The sequence below is a fragment of the Setaria italica genome, chromosome III (assembly GCF_000263155.2).
Source record: "Setaria italica strain Yugu1 chromosome III, Setaria_italica_v2.0, whole genome shotgun sequence".
Taxonomy (NCBI): domain Eukaryota; kingdom Viridiplantae; phylum Streptophyta; class Magnoliopsida; order Poales; family Poaceae; genus Setaria; species Setaria italica.
In genome coordinates, this window is record NC_028452.1 from 19751361 (window position 1) to 19769556 (window position 18196).

An 18196-nucleotide genomic window follows, 5' to 3' on the forward strand; every position below is an offset into this window, starting at 1 on the left:
GTGGAGGACTGCGGGAAGGACTTGGCGGCGCGGGGGCGGCTCGATCCGGATCTCGGGCAGGGACGGAGGGAGATGGACGGCGGCGACGGAGGGAGGGAGACGCACGGGGCCCACGAGGATTTTGCGGAGGGGCTCGCGGTGGAGGAGTGCGGGGACGGGGTGGCGGCGCTGGAGAGCTCTAGATCTGGGCGGCGCGGAGGAGAAGGGGGCGTCTGTGCGAGGGGGTGGCGGCGCGGGGGTCGGGGTAGGGGAGGGGTATCCGAGGAAAACGGGGTGCGGGAAGAGTTTTAGTCCATTTTAGCTACCCTTCAGGGGCTAAAGGATTTGTGGGGGGCTAAAGTTTAGCCCACCAACTTTGGCCCACCTGTTTGGGAAGCTTGAGGGCTAAAATGAGCTAAAGTGGGGGTGCTAAACTTTAGCCCCCCTCTCCCAAACAGGGCCTTAGTTTTAACCCATCCAAGTTTTAGTCCATCCAAATAAGGTGCAGGTTGAACAAGCTAGTTGGATTGTTATTAATGTAGCTAGCTAGAAAGACTTTATAGCTAAACGTTATCTGAGCCTTCTAAATAAATCCTAACTTTATGATTTAGCTAATTAATTTATGACGAAATTAAAGAACTTCAGTCGTCTTTGCCGGATGCGGTGGCGGATTACATGCAGGCAAATGCATGGGCCGGTCGTACGTGCTGCTAACTTCGCGTTCAAGGCAGTGATAAGTGCAGAGGACCCGACGAGGGATGGATTATTGACTCGCTGGCTGGCCTGGACGCGGACGGTTGGCGAGCCGGCTAGTATTTAGCCTGTGCAGTCTAGCTAGTTAATTATGGTGGTATGCGTGCGTTTGGTTTGGAACTCGGGACATAGACACAAAGTCAATATTGGTGATGGCAAACGGACGCAAGTTGCTCGCGCACTACGGACTTGTTTGGTTTGAAGTCTGAGAAGAAATTGGTCGGAGTGCTACCTGTGACTTGCCTGCATCATGTTAGGTTGGCACTCGATTTTGAACGCCTGACAAAGGCAAGCAGATTAGCCTAGTATTAATGAGGTCATTAACGCACGCTACCATATCATGTGCTCTTTTTATTCATTTCTTTTTTAAAAAAATTACCACGTCCTGACTCATTTGTTCTCATGCAAAGCCGATTAGCTACTGTTGCTTTTCCTTCTCTTTCTCTATAAATTGATGAGCACTGTAAATTGATGAGCACAGGAAGAACATTTAGCAAATATATTTTTTAAACAGGTCAATATCACTTAAAAAGTAAACAATGAATATAGAAATACTAAAAATAAAGATTAATTATTAAAGTACATGAAGAAATTGATTGATATATATGCGTACTCTCAAACTAAGATGCAGTATAATGTTGTTAGTGTTCTCAGGCACAAAACTCCAATTAAACATATCTTCTTCAAACTTGCATTGCCAGGCAAAATACATCAACTTTATAGGCAACTCTCAAGCAACATTTTTCACCAAGCAAATCCTCCAGGCCTCCAACCAAATGAGCCCTACATGATTCGATGATCCAGCGCTCATGCAAACGGGAGAAAGCACGCTTGCGGCGGTCTCCGTCGCGTCGTCCCGCCGGCTAACGGTAGGGTAATCCAGCCCATAGAAGGGGAGCCGTACGTGAGCGTCGAGGCGATGCAACAACTGGTGAAAGGCACCACACCCCAACGATGGCTCCGGAGGTGTCGCGTCCTATGGAGCGGGTCGCGGGTGGCGTCGTACCCAGTGTCACCAGGAACGTGGACGCCGGGACATCAAGCAAGCATGCCGATCCAATCTGAGAAGACGCAAGGAGGATCTGTGGGGCTGCTGTCTCCGCTTCTGTTGGGCTTAGGGATGGCAGGGATGGCAACGGGGAATTTCATGTCGGGGAATGCTTCCCCATCCTCGTGATGAAAAAATTTCCCCATCACCGTCCATGCTCGCGGGGCAAGTTTTCTTCCCATCCCTGTCCCCGCGCGGCTCGCGGCAAGAGAAAAGGCATAAAAAATCAAAAAAAAACTTAGCATAGGTACATGGTACCTGTTCGCTTCAGCTTATCAGCCATCAAACAGTATTTTTCTCTCACAACAAATTAGCCGTTTCAACTTTTCAGCCGGCTTATAAGTTCAGCTGACCAGGCTAACGAATTCGAGTTTTGCTCACAATCCAGCCATAGCAGACATCGACACAGAATGGCAGGAAAAAGGAGAGGGAACATGCTTCTCGTCTCGTTGTCATTTACTCAAGCAAGTTACACGCATTCCAGAGAATAGCAACACGATTACACAATCTAGAATCACCAGGTTTGGATACACCCCTTAGTACCCGTCACATCGGATGTTTGGATACTAATTAGAAGTATTAAATATAGTCTAATTACAAAACTAATTACACAGATGGAGTTTAATTCGCGAGACGAATCTATTAAGCCTAATTAGTCCATGATTTGATAATGTGGTGCTACAGTAACCATTTGCTAATGATGGATTAATTAGGCTTAATAGATTCATCTCGCGAATTAGTATAGGGGTTCTGCAGTTAGTTTTATAATTAGCTCATGTTTAGTCCTCCTAATTAACGTCCGAACATCTGATATGACCCCTCCTAAAGTTTAGTACCCGCATCCAAACACCCCGTACTCGCACGATAGTACCGGACTTCTATTCATCTTCGCTACTCGCCGGCGAAGGTCTCTGCAGCAAGCCTGCTCTGCTGTACAGCCTGCAGGACAGGTCAACCCCAACCAAATCCTAGCGCGGCCGCACGAGATCTTCGCGGCTGGGAGTAGTGCCGCAGTAGCACGTGGCAGGGGCCACCACATGCGAGGTACTGGCGTGAGCTCGAGCTAGGCGTGGCCTCTGGCGCGAGGTCCAGGCGCAAGCGGCGGCGGGAATCAGGATAGGAAATGGGAAGGCAAGGAAGGCGAACAGATGCTAGGGTTAGCTACCTGTTTATGTACTTTGGTAGTGAGGGGGTGTTTGGATCTTTAATCCAGACTAAAATTTATATCACATCGAATATTCGAAGGTTAGTTAGGAGAACTAAACATGAGCTAATTATAAAACTAATTACACAGATGGAGGCTAATTCACAAGACGAATCTATTAAACCTAATTAATCTATCATTAGCCCATGTTTACTGTAGTATCACATTATCAAATCATGGACTAATTAGGCTTAATAGATTCGTCTCGCAAATTAGTCTCCATCTGTGCAATTGATTTTGTAATTACTCTATATTTAACACTCCTAATTAGTATCTAAACATTCAATGTGACAGAAATTTTTTAGGAACAGACTAAAGAACAAACACCCCTTAGAATTGGACCTTCTCGTGGGCTGGTCGGAGCTGGATCTTGTGGGTCTACTCGAGGCTGCGAGGAAACAGGGACGTGGGACGGAGGATCATCCCCGCCGCCGCCAGCCCCGACGGGGATGCATTTCTCCCCATTTAGATCCCCATCCTCCCATTTAGATCCCATCCTCTAATGGAAGAATTTCCTGCAGGGAATCGCAGAACGGGAGCCGTTACCATCCCTAGTTGAGCTACTGTTTTGGACGTTTCCTAGTTAAGGACCTAGGCACCAGCAGCGTACTTATCGTGGTATGTACGAGTCATACCATATGACTTGACATCAATAGTCTGGACTCTGGAGCCGTTCCTGCCAAGTTACAACGACGTGACATCAATCCCACAACGAGCTATAGGTTCTTTCTTTTCATGTTTCTTTTCCCAATATAAATATCATTTCTTTCTATAAATTAAAGCTACAGAAGGAAAAGCTCCGACGATAATAAATAGTAGATTTCGATAAAAAACTACTGTATACTAAGGAAATAAATGTGTATGTATAAAATAAATAGTAGATTTCAATAGGAAATTACTGTATACTAAGAAAATATTGGGATTGTTAACATCATCCTGGATGGATTATCCCAAACTAAAATCTCGACAATAGTTGGTTCACGTTGTACCAGGAACTTGGAAGGTGTCGATCCACGTCCCACGTACCTGTTCCTCGACCCTGTCGTACCGGGAACTTTGTGACGCTGGTTGTACCCCTAGGTCAGGGACACGAAGCAAGTGGCAGCCGCGAGCAACTCCAAATTGTTATATCCTTCTCGAAGTTAAAATTTGATAATTCTACTGAATTTTTTTAAAGAACCGCAACACGAGTTTCTATTCATATAATAGTAAAAAATACAAGACTACAATCCTGGGAGACCACAATCAGGAAAAGAAAAAAACTAAGAGAACTAAAATTTGACCGATTGGATTGGAACATCAACTTGACCGTATCACTCAAGCACCACTCAACTCATCCGCAGCCCAAACATCACGGATCTGCCACTCCATAAGCTCCACACAACCACCACCCAGTCAGTTGCCACACTGGCACACTGCACCACCAAACCCTGAACGACAAAGCCGTCAAGTCGATAAGCCAACATCACCGCTCACGCCATCGTTGCCAACGACGTCCCACACCAAGCCAGCCACTACCAAGTAGAACTAGCCACCATAGGCCGCTGCAAACCATGTGATTGTCACTCAATCGGATCCGCTTGCACCATCTCACAATGATGTGCTACACCGAACTTGACCTCGCCATGCAGGGGGCCACCATAGCCCGCTGCAAGCCACAAGCCGATACATGAACAACCATCTTTGGGTGTCGCCTTGCCGACCACATCGATCGAGATCCGGCCGCATATGCAATAACTCCATATCACCTAGTTGCATTATCGCGCATAGAGGGTGTCTTGCGGGGCCTCTCGCTGCCATTAGAAGGCATCCTTGTGGTAGATGACCACCGCTATGTGCCACACTGCGCAGGTCTCCTCGATGATGCACTTCTGCTAGCCCCCTCCATCCACACCAACCTCTTTGCCAACTTCGTGGTCAGCACTAGTGCACAACCCACCAAACCGTCTCCCTCAACTGCCAAACAAAAAACATGCTCTCCAATCACTGCACTAATGCCTTCAACCTGGTCGCCATCCACCATCACGGACACCCTTACCTCAAGTCCTCAGCTTAGTTTTCACCCACATCAAACCACCAAGCAAAGCCAGGGAGCAGCCAACAGATGAGAGGATGAGGTGAGGAGGATCTTCCAAGAATCCGCTTCCAAGAAGGGGCATGACGCGTGAGCACCGTCATCGTCCGTCTAGATGGACAGGGTTTTCACTAGGAAGAATCCTTCCCCGCCATGCCAATTGCAGGCAACAGCACCTCGCGTGATGCAAGCATCCCACTGCACCCACCGCGCAAGTTGCAGCCATTGTCGACAAATGTGGCCACCCCATGCCATCCGCCTGCCACCGGCTTCACCGCTGCAGCCGTCGGCAGATTCGCGCAACTTGCCCTCACCACAGCAACAAGCTCTTCCGCACCTCTGCTCTCGCACCGCGCCCCTGCCGTCGTACCGCCTTGACACCCGAACGCAGCTGCTGCAGATCCGCGCAAGGCGCATAGCCTGCCGAGTGCCGCGCGTGCATATATGGCCACTGCGCCGCCATGTCTCCAAGCATGCGGCCTCCGCAACTCCGTGCGTGCAGCCACTCCTCCCATGCATGGCCTTTGTGTCGCAGCGCCACGCATGGCCATTGAATCGATGCTCCACGCGCCCCCTACATGCACCGTCCCGCAGCTGCAGCCTGCTGCACCAGACTGGCCGAGGGAGTATTGGACCTTGCCATGGCCTCTCCAGAACCACACGCTGTTGTTGTCCCCGGGGTCGGAATCGACACTGTCGTAAGGGGTGTCCCTGCGTATATCTGGCAGCGTAGACGCCGGATTTGACCCCAGAGGTGCCGGATCTTGCCATTGATGGAAAAATGCGATAGCCACCACCATAGGTCGCCGCACCTCCTATAGCCGGTGCCAAGCTTTGGGAGAAGTCTTGCTACTGCCTTCCTTGTAGTCGCGCGAGCTTTTGTGCAGCCTGCTCAGGCAGCAGCAAGGGGCCTGGCAGCACGGTAGCTCAAGCGTTGCCCAAGTCGCCTGCAACGAGCGATGCGGGTCGAACATAATTACCAATTAGATGGCTAACCCATCCAATTGATCAAATGTTGCCTCACGCTTGCCAAACTTGACAAGCGACTTTGGCTTGCCAAATATAGGTCCCACACATAGTAATTGCTAAAATGGAGATTGCAAAATGTGGAGGCTCTTATAAGCCCTGTTTGTTTATGATTCTGGGTGGATTTCAGTGAAAAAAATCGAACAACCCTCCTAAACGCCATGATTCTCGTTCGATTCCACAGCAATTCGATTTTCTCCCGAGCGAAAGTATAAGCCCTGTTTGTTTACGATTCTAGGTGGATTTTGGTGAAAAAAATCGAACAAACCCTGCCAAACACCACGATTCTCGTTCGATTCCATAGCAATCCAATTTTCTCCTGAGCAGAAGTATAACGTCACATGAGAATCGAGAGAATCGGGCAGGGGAGCTGCTTGCGGGAAAATCCCGCCAATTCCCGCACCCGCGCGCGACCTCCAATCCTCCACACCCTCCTGCTCGTCCACCACCGGCCGGTCCGCACCTCGCTGTCGGCCCCTCCACGCCCCGCCGTCGGCCCCTCCGCGCCCTCCTGCTCGTCCACCACCGGCCCCTCCGCACCGTCCCGCTCATCCGTCATCGGCCCCTCTGTGCCCCACCGCCGGCCCCTCCGCACCCTCCCGGCCGGTCCGTGCCCCAAGAAGCAGGAGTAGTCGGAGGAGACAGGGAAGGGGAGGCGCGGGATGTCGCGAAGGATGAGGCGCTTGACGCTGGAGAAGGGGGCTGAAACAAAAAAAAATCAGGTTGCCAAACACTCTGCTTCTCCTACCAGCAGATTCTTTGGACAACAGCTTTTCAGGGTAGCTAGATTTTCAGAGAATCGCTACTCAGAAAAACTGAAACGAATAGGCCCATAATATGGAGAGGCCATATGAGTGGGTGGAGAGTGACTATTTTAGAGAGGAAACTAGGTGTTGAGATTTGAAAAATAGAAAATGGACAGTCAATGTGCACTGCGAGGTCCATCTTTCTCGCTAGCTGTTTCTCATCGGCGACCCTCGTTTTGTTTTTGGCTCTACACACTACCGGAAATAGGAAGTTTGCCGAGTGCCTCAGGCACTTGGCGAAGGCCCCAAAACACTCGGCAAAGAGTTTGCCGAGTGTAACACTCGGCGAACCGCACTCGGCAAACTTTCCCTCGGCAAACGGTGGAGTTGCCGAGTGTCGAACGTCGGACACTCAGCAAATGCTTTGCCGAGTGTCAAAAAGCACTCGGCAAACATTTTTGGAAAAAATAAAAAAATAGAAACACCGGCCGCCGGCCGCCGGCCACAGCCACGGCCACCACGTCGCCACCGGCCGCCACGCCCGCTGCCACCACGCCACCACGCTGCCTCACCCGCTGCCACCCGCCACCACGCCGCCACGCCCGCTGCCGCCCGCCTGTGGCGGAACACCTCGGATTAACTTAGCTGAAGCACGGTTAAGTCGCCTAGCACACGAATCTCATGCTTTAATCAAGTTAACTCGACGATCTGTCGGATTTCATCCGATTAAACCACTTAAACAGGACCGAGTTAGCATAGCTCACACGAAGGTGAGTGGTTCCAGAGAATACAACAGATCAAATACTTAGTCCAACGATTCATTACACACTAGTTCGAAATTAGAGTTTTACAAGGTTCAAAAGCATCGGAAAAAGGTAAATATAGCGGAAGCTAGCGCCGGGGTCGGATGTCCCTGGTGAGGCGAAACAGGACATCAGTGATCCCGCTCCTCGCCGTCCGAGGAGGGATCCCACTCGACCGTCCACCCAGGAGGAAGCTGGGACGGCCAAGTGCCAACAGCAGCGAACTCAGAAGCTTCAACCTCACCTGAAAATAGATGCCACAAACAAGGCTGAGCTTCTAAGCTCAAAAAGACTTAACCGACCGGTGGGAAAACTACTCCACCACTACTAGACTTGCAAGGCTCTTTGGCTGAGGGGTTTTGTTTGCCAAAAAGCAACAATGTTAGGTCCTTACTTTCAAAGTTTTAGCTCCGGTTCTAAGTACATTAACCAACCTACTTTTGCAACTTATGCTAAGCAAACACAGATCCAAACATAATGTGTATATAGCTCAACATCTAGTTCATATCATCATCATGTTCCATCTTTACTCAGTGTAGCATAGCGATCAAGCAGTCTCAAGCTGTGAGAGGCAGACGAATCGATTCGAGTTCCTTAACCATGCATGGTGAACCTAACCTCATGACATCCGCGCACCACCGAGGGTCACTTCCTCTGTCGGCCGTCCCCATCAATTCCCTGACCCGTGTCGGGCCCACCTCTCTTGGTGCAAGGTTCCACAGACCCGGCCTCTGCCGTTCCGTGACCACACTTGCCACCACATGCGGCCGCAGGGGAAACTCTATTCCAGAGACAGTGGATCGAACCGCTCACGTCCAGGTTCAATCAGGTACTAGGCTTCCCCATCCCATAATGGGTATGAGATTAGTACTTTCAAACACTTGATCACGAACACCGCCACTGTCGGACCTTAAACAGATTCAAGTAAACAGATGGGGTGATCAGCCGACCACCAAAAGAGTTCACCAAGCCCTGCTCCGTCCATCGTCCTTATAGTTGTAACCAGAAGGAGAACAACCAACTCCTATAACTCGCGAGTGATAGGAAATCACTCGACTTCTGCCGAGCCCTATTAAGCATTGCAACTACTCGGACTCAACAAACTAGTGTTCAGATCAATGGAACTAAGTCATGCATCTATGGTTTCAAACAACTCCTATAACGTAAATGCACATACATATGATGGAAGGCATGTGCAAGTTTAGAAAGTTGGGTTCATGCTCCGGGGCTTGCCTTCGAGCGGGGTGGAGGCAAACTGGTCCTCGGCGGGTTCGGCTTCAACTCCTACGGTCAGCGGCTCAGCTACTGCTCCGTCTTCTGGCGTCGGATGCAATTCGTATGTGCCGTCGGTGAGATTTAGCTCTACACGGAAGTGCAAATGCAGGGGTTAAACATTTAGATGGTTATTTCAGCAACACTCGCACGTTTTAGCTCAAACACTTGTAGCAAAGCTACAGGAAAGCTGGAGGAGTCCAACTTCAGTTGGTGGAGAACAGGATAAAAGGGTCGGATTGGGAGAAACTTATGATCTGACCCTTAGACTTAAGGAATAACCGTACCGGAGTCCTCAGACTTAACACAGAGAAGTCCCCGAAACCTTACACAGATACCCTCGGGTCAAAGAAAAAGATACAGCCGAACCCTCAGGCGAGGCGGATAAGGGTTGGCGAAACAGACAGGGTCGGACGAGACGGAAAAAGGGGTCGGGTGAACCGGGAAGGTGGTCAGCAGCTTACCTTTAGGTCTACTGGTAAAGTCTTGGGGTCGGGAAGGAACAGACTTAGGTGGAAGGACTAAGGCGCTAAGGCTTTGGTGGCGGCGAGGTTCGAGGGTGCTCCGGCGGCGGCGGTGCTTCTTGTGGACAACAAGCAAGCTTTAGCACCGTGCGGAGGAAACAAGCGGTTGGTGGGTTGGGAGAAGCGGCTTGAGCGGAGGGGGAAACTTCCTCAAGAGCTTAAGCGGTAGTGCTCAAGTGGGAGCAGAGTATGGTGCGGTGAAGCAGCGATGGCGAAGGAAACTCTGGTAGGGGCTCTGGTACTCCCGTTTGTAGCTGCGCAAAAGATAGAGAGTTTGAGCAGCGCGAAGATCGGGTTGAAATGGATGGAGTGCTCTGCCTTGGCGGCGATTGGGCGGCGCCTTCATTGGCCAACGAAGTAGAGCTTCGGGGACAGGGTCTTTGGTCATTGGGCATTGGAGACAAAGCCGGCGCAGGCGCGGTTTTGCCGGGATTAAGAGTTGGCGAGGGCGAGCAGGGTCTGGTCGCGTCAAGCGGCGGATTGTGGGCGGTGACTAGACTGGCATGTGACAGGAAGGGAGGCACTGCAAGCAAGGTCGCAGCAGGCAAGGTGATAGGGCGAGCGGCGGCATGAGCGAGCGTAGAACAGCGGCTTGCCGGGGCACATCACTGGCGAGGCGGAAAAAGAAGTTGTCTCTGCCGGGGCCGTGGTTGGCGAGGGCGGTATCATCGTGGAGCGCGCGTGTGGGCGGCGTGACTGCGGAGAGGCGGAAAAGCCGGAAGGCATCGGGGCGCACGGCCGGGGATCCGGGTGAGGTGATGGGTGCGGGATGCGAGGCGGTCTGGCGCGGTAACGGCAAATCCTCTGTCACGGCGGCGACAGGGCGCCTTGGCGTGGCTGGCGAGCGTGCGAGCGAGATGAGGTGAGGCAGAAAGGGCTGCAGGGGCTTCCGCGTGCGATTGGGAGGGAGGCGCGCTGATCTATCTTGTCGCGGCCGGCGACTGGGCGAGGCAGCGCGCGTCGGAGGGGTTGACCAACGCGGCGGGGAAGCTCTGAAGCGGGGCGCACACTGCTCTGGCACGTTTGACTCGAGAGATCCGTGGGATCTGGTTTTGGGTCCACCATCCAGTCTCTGGCTCTCCCACAGCTCTAAGATTTTGGAGAAACACTATTTCGGGACTTAGAGAAGAGCTACCGTTTGCCGGGTTGGTGCGATTTTGCTGGGTTTTTAGGGGTCGGCTGATGGAGACGGCAGATTTGGGGTTTGTCTTGGGATTAACTTGGCGGATTAAACCAAGGTCGTTACAGCCTACCCCCCTTAAAAAGAAGCTCGTCCCGAGATTCGAGTGTAAGGGCAACCAGTGGGGGTGTGCGGTTCTTACCTTCTTGGCTGAAAAGAAAACCTCTGAAATGCTTGTTCAGATACTTTTTTATTTCCTAGGTTGCTTCTTCCTCCGTGTGGTTGCTCCATAGTATCTTGTACATTTTCACAACTTGCCGTCGAATGCGTCTTTCCTTACGGTCGAGGACTTTGGCCGGGTACTCGGCGTAAGTCAGGTCGGGCTCGATCTGAAGTTGCTCCTGTTCAAAGATCTCAGTTGGGACTTGGACACATTTCTTTAGTTGGGATACATGGAAAACATCTTGAATGGACGAAAGCTGTTCGGTAGTTGGATCCGGTAAGCAATTGGTCCACAAATTTCCACAATCTCATAAGGACCAATGTATCGAGGAGCCAATTTCCCTTTTACTCCGAATCGTTGCACTCCTTTGGTCGGGGAGACACGAAGATACACGTAATTACCAATGTCAAACTGCAGGGGTCTCCTCCTCTTGTCGGAGTAACTCTTCTGTCGAGATTGGGCTGCCTTGAGATTTGCTTGAATTATCTTAACTTGCTCTTCGGCTTCTACTACTAGATCAGGACCGTAGGTTTGTCTTTCTCCAACTTGTGACCAACTCAACGGCGTCCGACACCTCCGACCATATAAGGCTTCAAACGGTGCCATCTTCAAGCTAGTCTGGTAGCTGTTGTTGTAGGAGAATTCTGCCAACGGTAAGCACTTATCCCAATTCTTGTCATAATGGATGACACAAGCTCGTAGCATGTCTTCAAGGATTTGATTTACTCTCTCGGTCAAACCATCGGTTTGCGGGTGATAGGTCGAGCTACGAATGAGCTTGGTGCCCAGTGATGCTTGTAGCTGTTCCTAGAAACGCGCTACAAACTGAACTCCTCGATCAGATATGATCGTCCTAGGCACACCGTGCAGAGAAACAATGCGGTCAAAATACAGCTCTGCATATTTCTTGGCCAGGTAGGTGGTGTGAACAGGAAGAAAGTGGGCAGACTTGGTGAGGCGGTCCACAATAACCCAAATGGAGTCATGTCGCTGCGATGTAGGGGGCAGTCCAACAATGAAGTCCATGCTGATGTCTTCCCATTTCCAGGATGGGATAGGTAGCGGTTGTAGGGTACCCGCTACCTTCATATGGCTGGTCTTGACACGTTGGCAGGTGTCACATTCCGAGACGTAGCGTGCAATTTCTGGCTTCATTCCACTCCACCAGAAAGTTTGACGGAGATCATGATACATTTTATTGCTGCCAGGATGGATTGAGAACTTGGAGAGATGGGCTTCGTCTATGATTTGCTTCTTAAGAGCGGGGTCGGATGGGACAACAAGTCGGTTTCCATAGTACACTTTCCCATTCTCATCCTGTCGGAATTGCTTGTACCCTTCATCCTTCCATGAAATCTTCCTTTTAATCCACTTTATTTCCTCTTCCTCTAACTGTGCCATCCCAATTTGGTCATTCAAAGTAGACTTAAGGGAAATATGACCGAGGGTTCCATGGGAAACAATCTCCAAACTAAGTTTTCCCATCTCATGACACAGAGTTTCTGTGGAGTTGATTACCGACAAGCAATTGCAATGGTTCTTGCAACTGAGAGCGTCGGCTACTACGTTGGCCTTGCCGGGGTGATAATGTACTTCCAAATCATAATCCTTGATTAACTCCAACCATCTTCTTTGGCGCATATTGAGGTCGGCTTGAGTAAAAATGTACTTGAGGCTCTTGTGATCGGTGTAGATGTTGCAGTGGGTGCCCATCAGATAGTGTCTCCATATCTTTAAGGCATGAATCACTGCTGCTAACTCAAGATCATGGGTCGGATAGTTCAGCTCATGCGGTCGCAACGCCCGCGAGGCATAGGCAATGACTCGGTTGTCTTGCATAAGAACACACCCAAGTCCAGTGCTAGAGGCGTCACAGTACATGTCAAACGGCCTGGAAGGGTCGGGTTGAGCTAAAACTGTTGGAGGTATGCCCTAGAGGCAATCATAGAGATGATGATATTCCATTTGTATCCATGATTTGTATATTGTGTTCATTGAATATCCATTAAAGGCTACTTGAATTGATTTGCAATTATGTGAATTGTATGTGAAACTCTTTACTTGTATGGTTATTCTAAAGTTGTCCCTAGTCGGAGTTCATGTGAGGACACACATGAATATTAGACTAGCACATGTATTAGTTGATGACTATGTTTCACAAGTCATGGACATGGAGATGTTGAACTAATAATGTGGACACATGTGGAGACATGTGCTAGGACTGACCCAACACGAGAAGTAGTTCTCTCTTTAAAAAATATATACGCTTTGTCCTTAGACCTGAGATTGTCGCATGTATTCAAGATGTGGATCGACCTACTTAGGGGCTATCAAACGCTACGCCGTAACAGGGTAGTTATAAAGGTAGCTTTCGGGTTTGTCAAGAAGCATGCTATGAGACATGGTCAATCAAGATGGGATTTGCCCCTCTCTGATTTAGAGTGATATCTCTGGGCCCCTCGAGTGATCGGATCCGAAAATGCATGGCCATGCTACGTCCGGTTAAGAGTTAACCTACAAAGGGATTCCGTTTGACAGGATCGAGAAAGAGCAGTCGGCTTGAAGCTAGACCAAATATCGTGAGGCAAAGGGAATAGCATGTATATTATGTTGTGATGGTTCGTCTGATATGATCTTCGTGTGCGTATAGGAGTTGGCACATCTTGCTAGAGGCCGCTACCGACTATTGGGCCGAGTAGGAGTACTCGGGCCATGTCTATACGTATCCGAACCCATAGGGTCACACACTTAAGGGGCTGGAAGCCCAATTCGGATCTGATCCGAGTTGGATTAGGTTTAGAAGTACTAATGGGCCTCGGACCCAGAGGCCCATCAGGAACCTCTATAAATAGAGGGGTGGGGGCGCCCTAGGGTTTACACCTTTTGGCGAAACACATCTGCCGCGCCTCCCACGCCCTCGCCTGTTGCAACTCGCGGATCTAGCAGTCCGGCTTGCTACGCTTCCTCCCTGCACGTGTGGATACCTTGGAGGTGTTGCGCCTGCAGCACTTGGACGAGCCGCCGACGAGCCATGACGAGCCGCGGCACGAGGGCGATCTTGCTGCACGTGGACGAGCTGCTGAGGAGCTGCTGGACGTTGACGTGATCGACTACGTACGACTACGTTGATCGACTACGTACGACTACGTGATCGTCTTCACTGCATCGACGCATATCTACATCTTCCGCACCAGTAGTGCGTCGAGTGGTAATCCCGTGATCCTTATACGTCAGTTCTTCCTGGTTTTACGCGGTAGAAATTTTGATTTGTGCTAGTGTAGCCTACCTCGTATCCCAACAAAAACTGGGGCAGAAGTCAGCAGGTGTTTCAAGGTGTGGAAAGCTTCTTCGCACTTGTGGCTCCACACAAACTTGACTTCCTTTTTTCAGTAGCTCGGTCATCAGCTTAGCTATCTTTGAGAAATCCGGAATGAAACACCTATAGTAGCCTGCTAGTCCAAGGAAACTGCGGATTTGCTGAACCGAAGTGGGTGACTTCCAATCCATGACCTCCTGCACCTTGCTGGGGTCCACTGCTATGCCATTCCAAGAGATTGTGTGTCCCAAGAACTTGACACTCTCCAACCAGAATTCACACTTGGAGAACTTGGCATAAAGCTGATGATCCCTCAACCGCTGAAGAACCACATGAAGATGCTCGACATGTTCTTCTTCGTTCTTCAAGTATACCAGAATATCATCAATGAACACCACGACGAACTTGTCCAGCTCGGGCATGAACACCGAATTCATGAGATACATGAAATAAGTGGGTGCATTGGTGAGTCCAAAGGACATAACCAGGTACTGGTAGAGTCCATATCTTGTGGAGAAAGCAGTTTTGGGAATGTCACAGGGTCGGATCTTGATTTGGTGATAACCGGAATGAAGATCAATCTTGGAGAACACTCTAGCTCCAGCTAATTGGTCAAACAGAACATCATTGCGGGGAAGGGGATACTTGTTCTTGATAGTCACCGCATTGAGGGGTCGGTAGTCTACACACATGCGTAGACTTTCATCCTTCTTCTTCACAAACAGGGCTGGGCAACCCCAGGGTGAAGTGCTGGGTCGGATAAAGCCTTTCTCCAACAGATCATGCAATTGGGTTTTCAACTCGGCCAGCTCAGCGGGTGGCATCCGATAGGGTCTTTTTGATATCGGGGCGGTGCCTAGCTACAGTTCAATGACAAACTTGATGTCCCTATCTGGCGGCATGCCGAGCAAGTCATCCGAAAACACATCAGGGTACTCGCGGACAACAGGAAGGTCGCCTATCCGAGCTTCTGTTACAGGATACGCACAAGGATTTGCATACTCAGGGTGGGTCAAGCGTAGGGTAGAGTTGCCATGCAAAGGTGAGTTGATGCGGAGAGCTCGAGCAGATACATCCAAAACCACCTGGTGTCGGGTCATCCAATCCATCCCCAAGATGATATCTATTCCTTCTAGGTCAAGGATGATGAGATTCTCCCTAAAAAGAATCTGTCCTAATAGGATAGGCACAAGGTTAACTATCTTGTCTGAAGCTATTTTCCCTCTCGGGGTGGAGATCACATATGACCCTTTTGTGTGACCAACGCTCAGCTTACATCTCTCACCAATCTTATTCCCGATGAAGTTATGGGATGCTTCCGAGTCAAACAAAACAACAACAGTTTGATTATGGACAAGGAAGGTACCCGTCATTACTGGCGCACCTTCGGGGAGCTCGGTTAGGCTGGTGTAGTTGAGCCAACCCTGGCGAACCTGCACCTTGGGCTTCCTTCCCCTGTTGGTTGTGGGGTTTTGGTCGGGCTGCTGATTCTTATTTTTGGGGTAGTCCTTGGCAAAGTGCCCTTCATTGCTGCAGGTGAAGCAGCGGTTACCATTCACAGGGTGCGGCGGCGGCGATAAGATCGGCCGGGACGCCTGTAGGTGGAAACCGGGGAAACGAGGTGCCGCTGGTGGTGGAGGGCGAGCAACCCATCGTCCCAACTGCTGTGGCCTGTGGGGCGCCTGAGGGGGAACCATTCTGAATCTTCGAGCGGGCGGGCTCGGCAATGCTATTGAGGCCTTCCGCTTCTGGTCGGCCTTGAGGGCCTGCATACAGTCTTCTTGGGAGATGGCCAGATTCACCAGCTCATTATAGGTATCCACCTTGATAGGGTTCAACCTCTCCTTGAGCTCTAGGCTTAAACCTCCGCGGAACCTATCCCTCTTCTTTTTGTCGGTATCCGCGTGATAGCCTGCGTAGCGGTACAGGTCGTTGAAAGCTTGTGCGTAGTGCAGAACATCGCGGCTTCGCTGGGTAAGAGCCAGGAACTCGTTGAGTTTACGCTCTAGGAGACCTTCTGGAATATGGTGCCCTCTGAAAGCGGTCTTGAACTCATTCCAGCTGACAACATGGTCGGCCGGCAACATGGCGTGGTAGTGGTCCCACCAAAGCCGGGCGGAACCACGCAGTTGTTGAGCTGCGAACCGGGCCTTGTTCTGGTCGGGGCACGGGGCGGTGAGGAATTCAAATTTGGATTCGATCGTGCGAAACCATGCCTCGGCGTCAAGAGGGTCCTCTATCTTGTGGAAGGTCAGGGGCTGCGTGCCCAAAATGTCTTCATAGCGAGCAACCTGCGGTTGCTGATGAGCCCTCCCTCCATGGGGTTGTTGTTGTTGCCCTTGGGCAATGTGCCTCAGCAGCTCAGTTTGAGCCGCCAAGATGGCTTCCAGCGAAGGTGGGGGCGGAGGCGGGGGAAGGTTTTGCCTTTGCTCATTGCCACTAGGCACAGAGCCGGATCGGGTGCGGTGCGCCATCTGCAAGAGTCAATGTTCCATTAGTTCCATAATCTCAGAAGTATTCCAATCATGCGGGAACGTATGTGTTGAATCCTTAAATGCGACTCTTGCCGATAGTGCAACACAACAACATATCGTTTTGAAAGCTGCGTACACCTCTCCTTTCCATCCTAGTTAGCAACTAGTTCGGTTCTGCATGGTCATTTTACTTTGCTAACCGATCGGAAAGGTGTTTTGATCCACACTCAGTAGGTTCCACAAGATCCGTGTTCTCATAGGCTGGTCTGAACATAACCTCGGGCGAGTCAAAACCTCATCCCATGGGTTCCACTATGTCTGACTTTAAGTGCTCAGGTCGGGCGAAATGAAACCGTGCAACAAGGGGTCGGGCGAGGCAGAGACCTGCCGCGAGGGGTTGGGCACATCCGACCTCGCGACCCTAGGTCGGCCACACTTTGTACAGACCCAAAGGAATGGAAACCTGCGTGCGGTCACAGCACAAAAACTGACACAACTTTGGCATCCCCAAGCGGGTCCCAAAAGGAACTGATTTAACAAGGATCATTATATTGCTGGTCCTTTAACACAGGAGGAGCACTCACTCAAGGCTAAACTATTGCATTGTTATCCAAAATTTAGGTTGCCGAGGAGTACAACAAAAGATGAGCTCCCTACAGTCTTCAACCTAAAAGTTATCTAGGTTGCCCACTGAGGGAACACTATGCGTCGGAGAAGGGGCGTCGCCATCCTCAATGTCCATACTGGAGACTCCCACTACCTCCTCAAGGTCTTCCTCCTCCTCCGGGGCCACTTGCTCGTCCAGCTGCATTTCCAAGGCATGGATGGCATCGAGCTCGACGTGGTGCTCGTCCAAGTGTGCATTAGCAACCGCGAGCTCCATCTCAACCTCCATCTTTTCTTCGGCAAGCTGAATCATGTCATGCTCCATGTCCGTCACTTCTTCTTCGAGCTCGGAAATCCTGGCCTGTATGTCGGAGACCTGTATACTCCTCTGGATAAGCTGATACGACCGTTCCACCAAGTCTCTCTTGGCGGTGTTGAAATGCTCCTAGGTGTCTACGGCTATCCGAGCCAAGACAATCATAGCCCGTCCTTGAAGCTCAATCAGCCGGTACAAAGCTGACATGCACCTTGTTGTGGTAGAGAGGGTGACCAACGAGTGTGAGGCTGCCAACACCTACATGTTATTGACGCGGTCAAGCCAAGCCGGGTCCAGCCGATCCCTGGCGGGAAACAAACCGATCGGGTCCAAAAGGACCTCAAGCGGGTGTAGCCAGCAAAACTGGGTGAGAGCCTGCAAGGCAGCTGACTCCCAGGTGTCCTCAAGGGTGTGACCGTAGGTCGAGACCTCGAGCTGGGGCCACTCGGGCTGTACAGAGGGTGGAGGTACAACCACTTGCACGTTGCACCGCTACACTCCGTGCTCCTGGTACTCCCGTCCCACGTAAAGAGGCGGTGACTGGTACCCAAACCACCTCAAGGTATCCCACAAAATAGCAGGAAAGCCCTCGAAGTGTAGGCACATGGAGTGGGAAGTGCCATCATCGCCGCGAAACACATGCCTGGGAGCAGCCATTTGGAACCAAGAACCGAAACAAGCGTGAGACAGAAACCCCCCAAGAGAACAGATC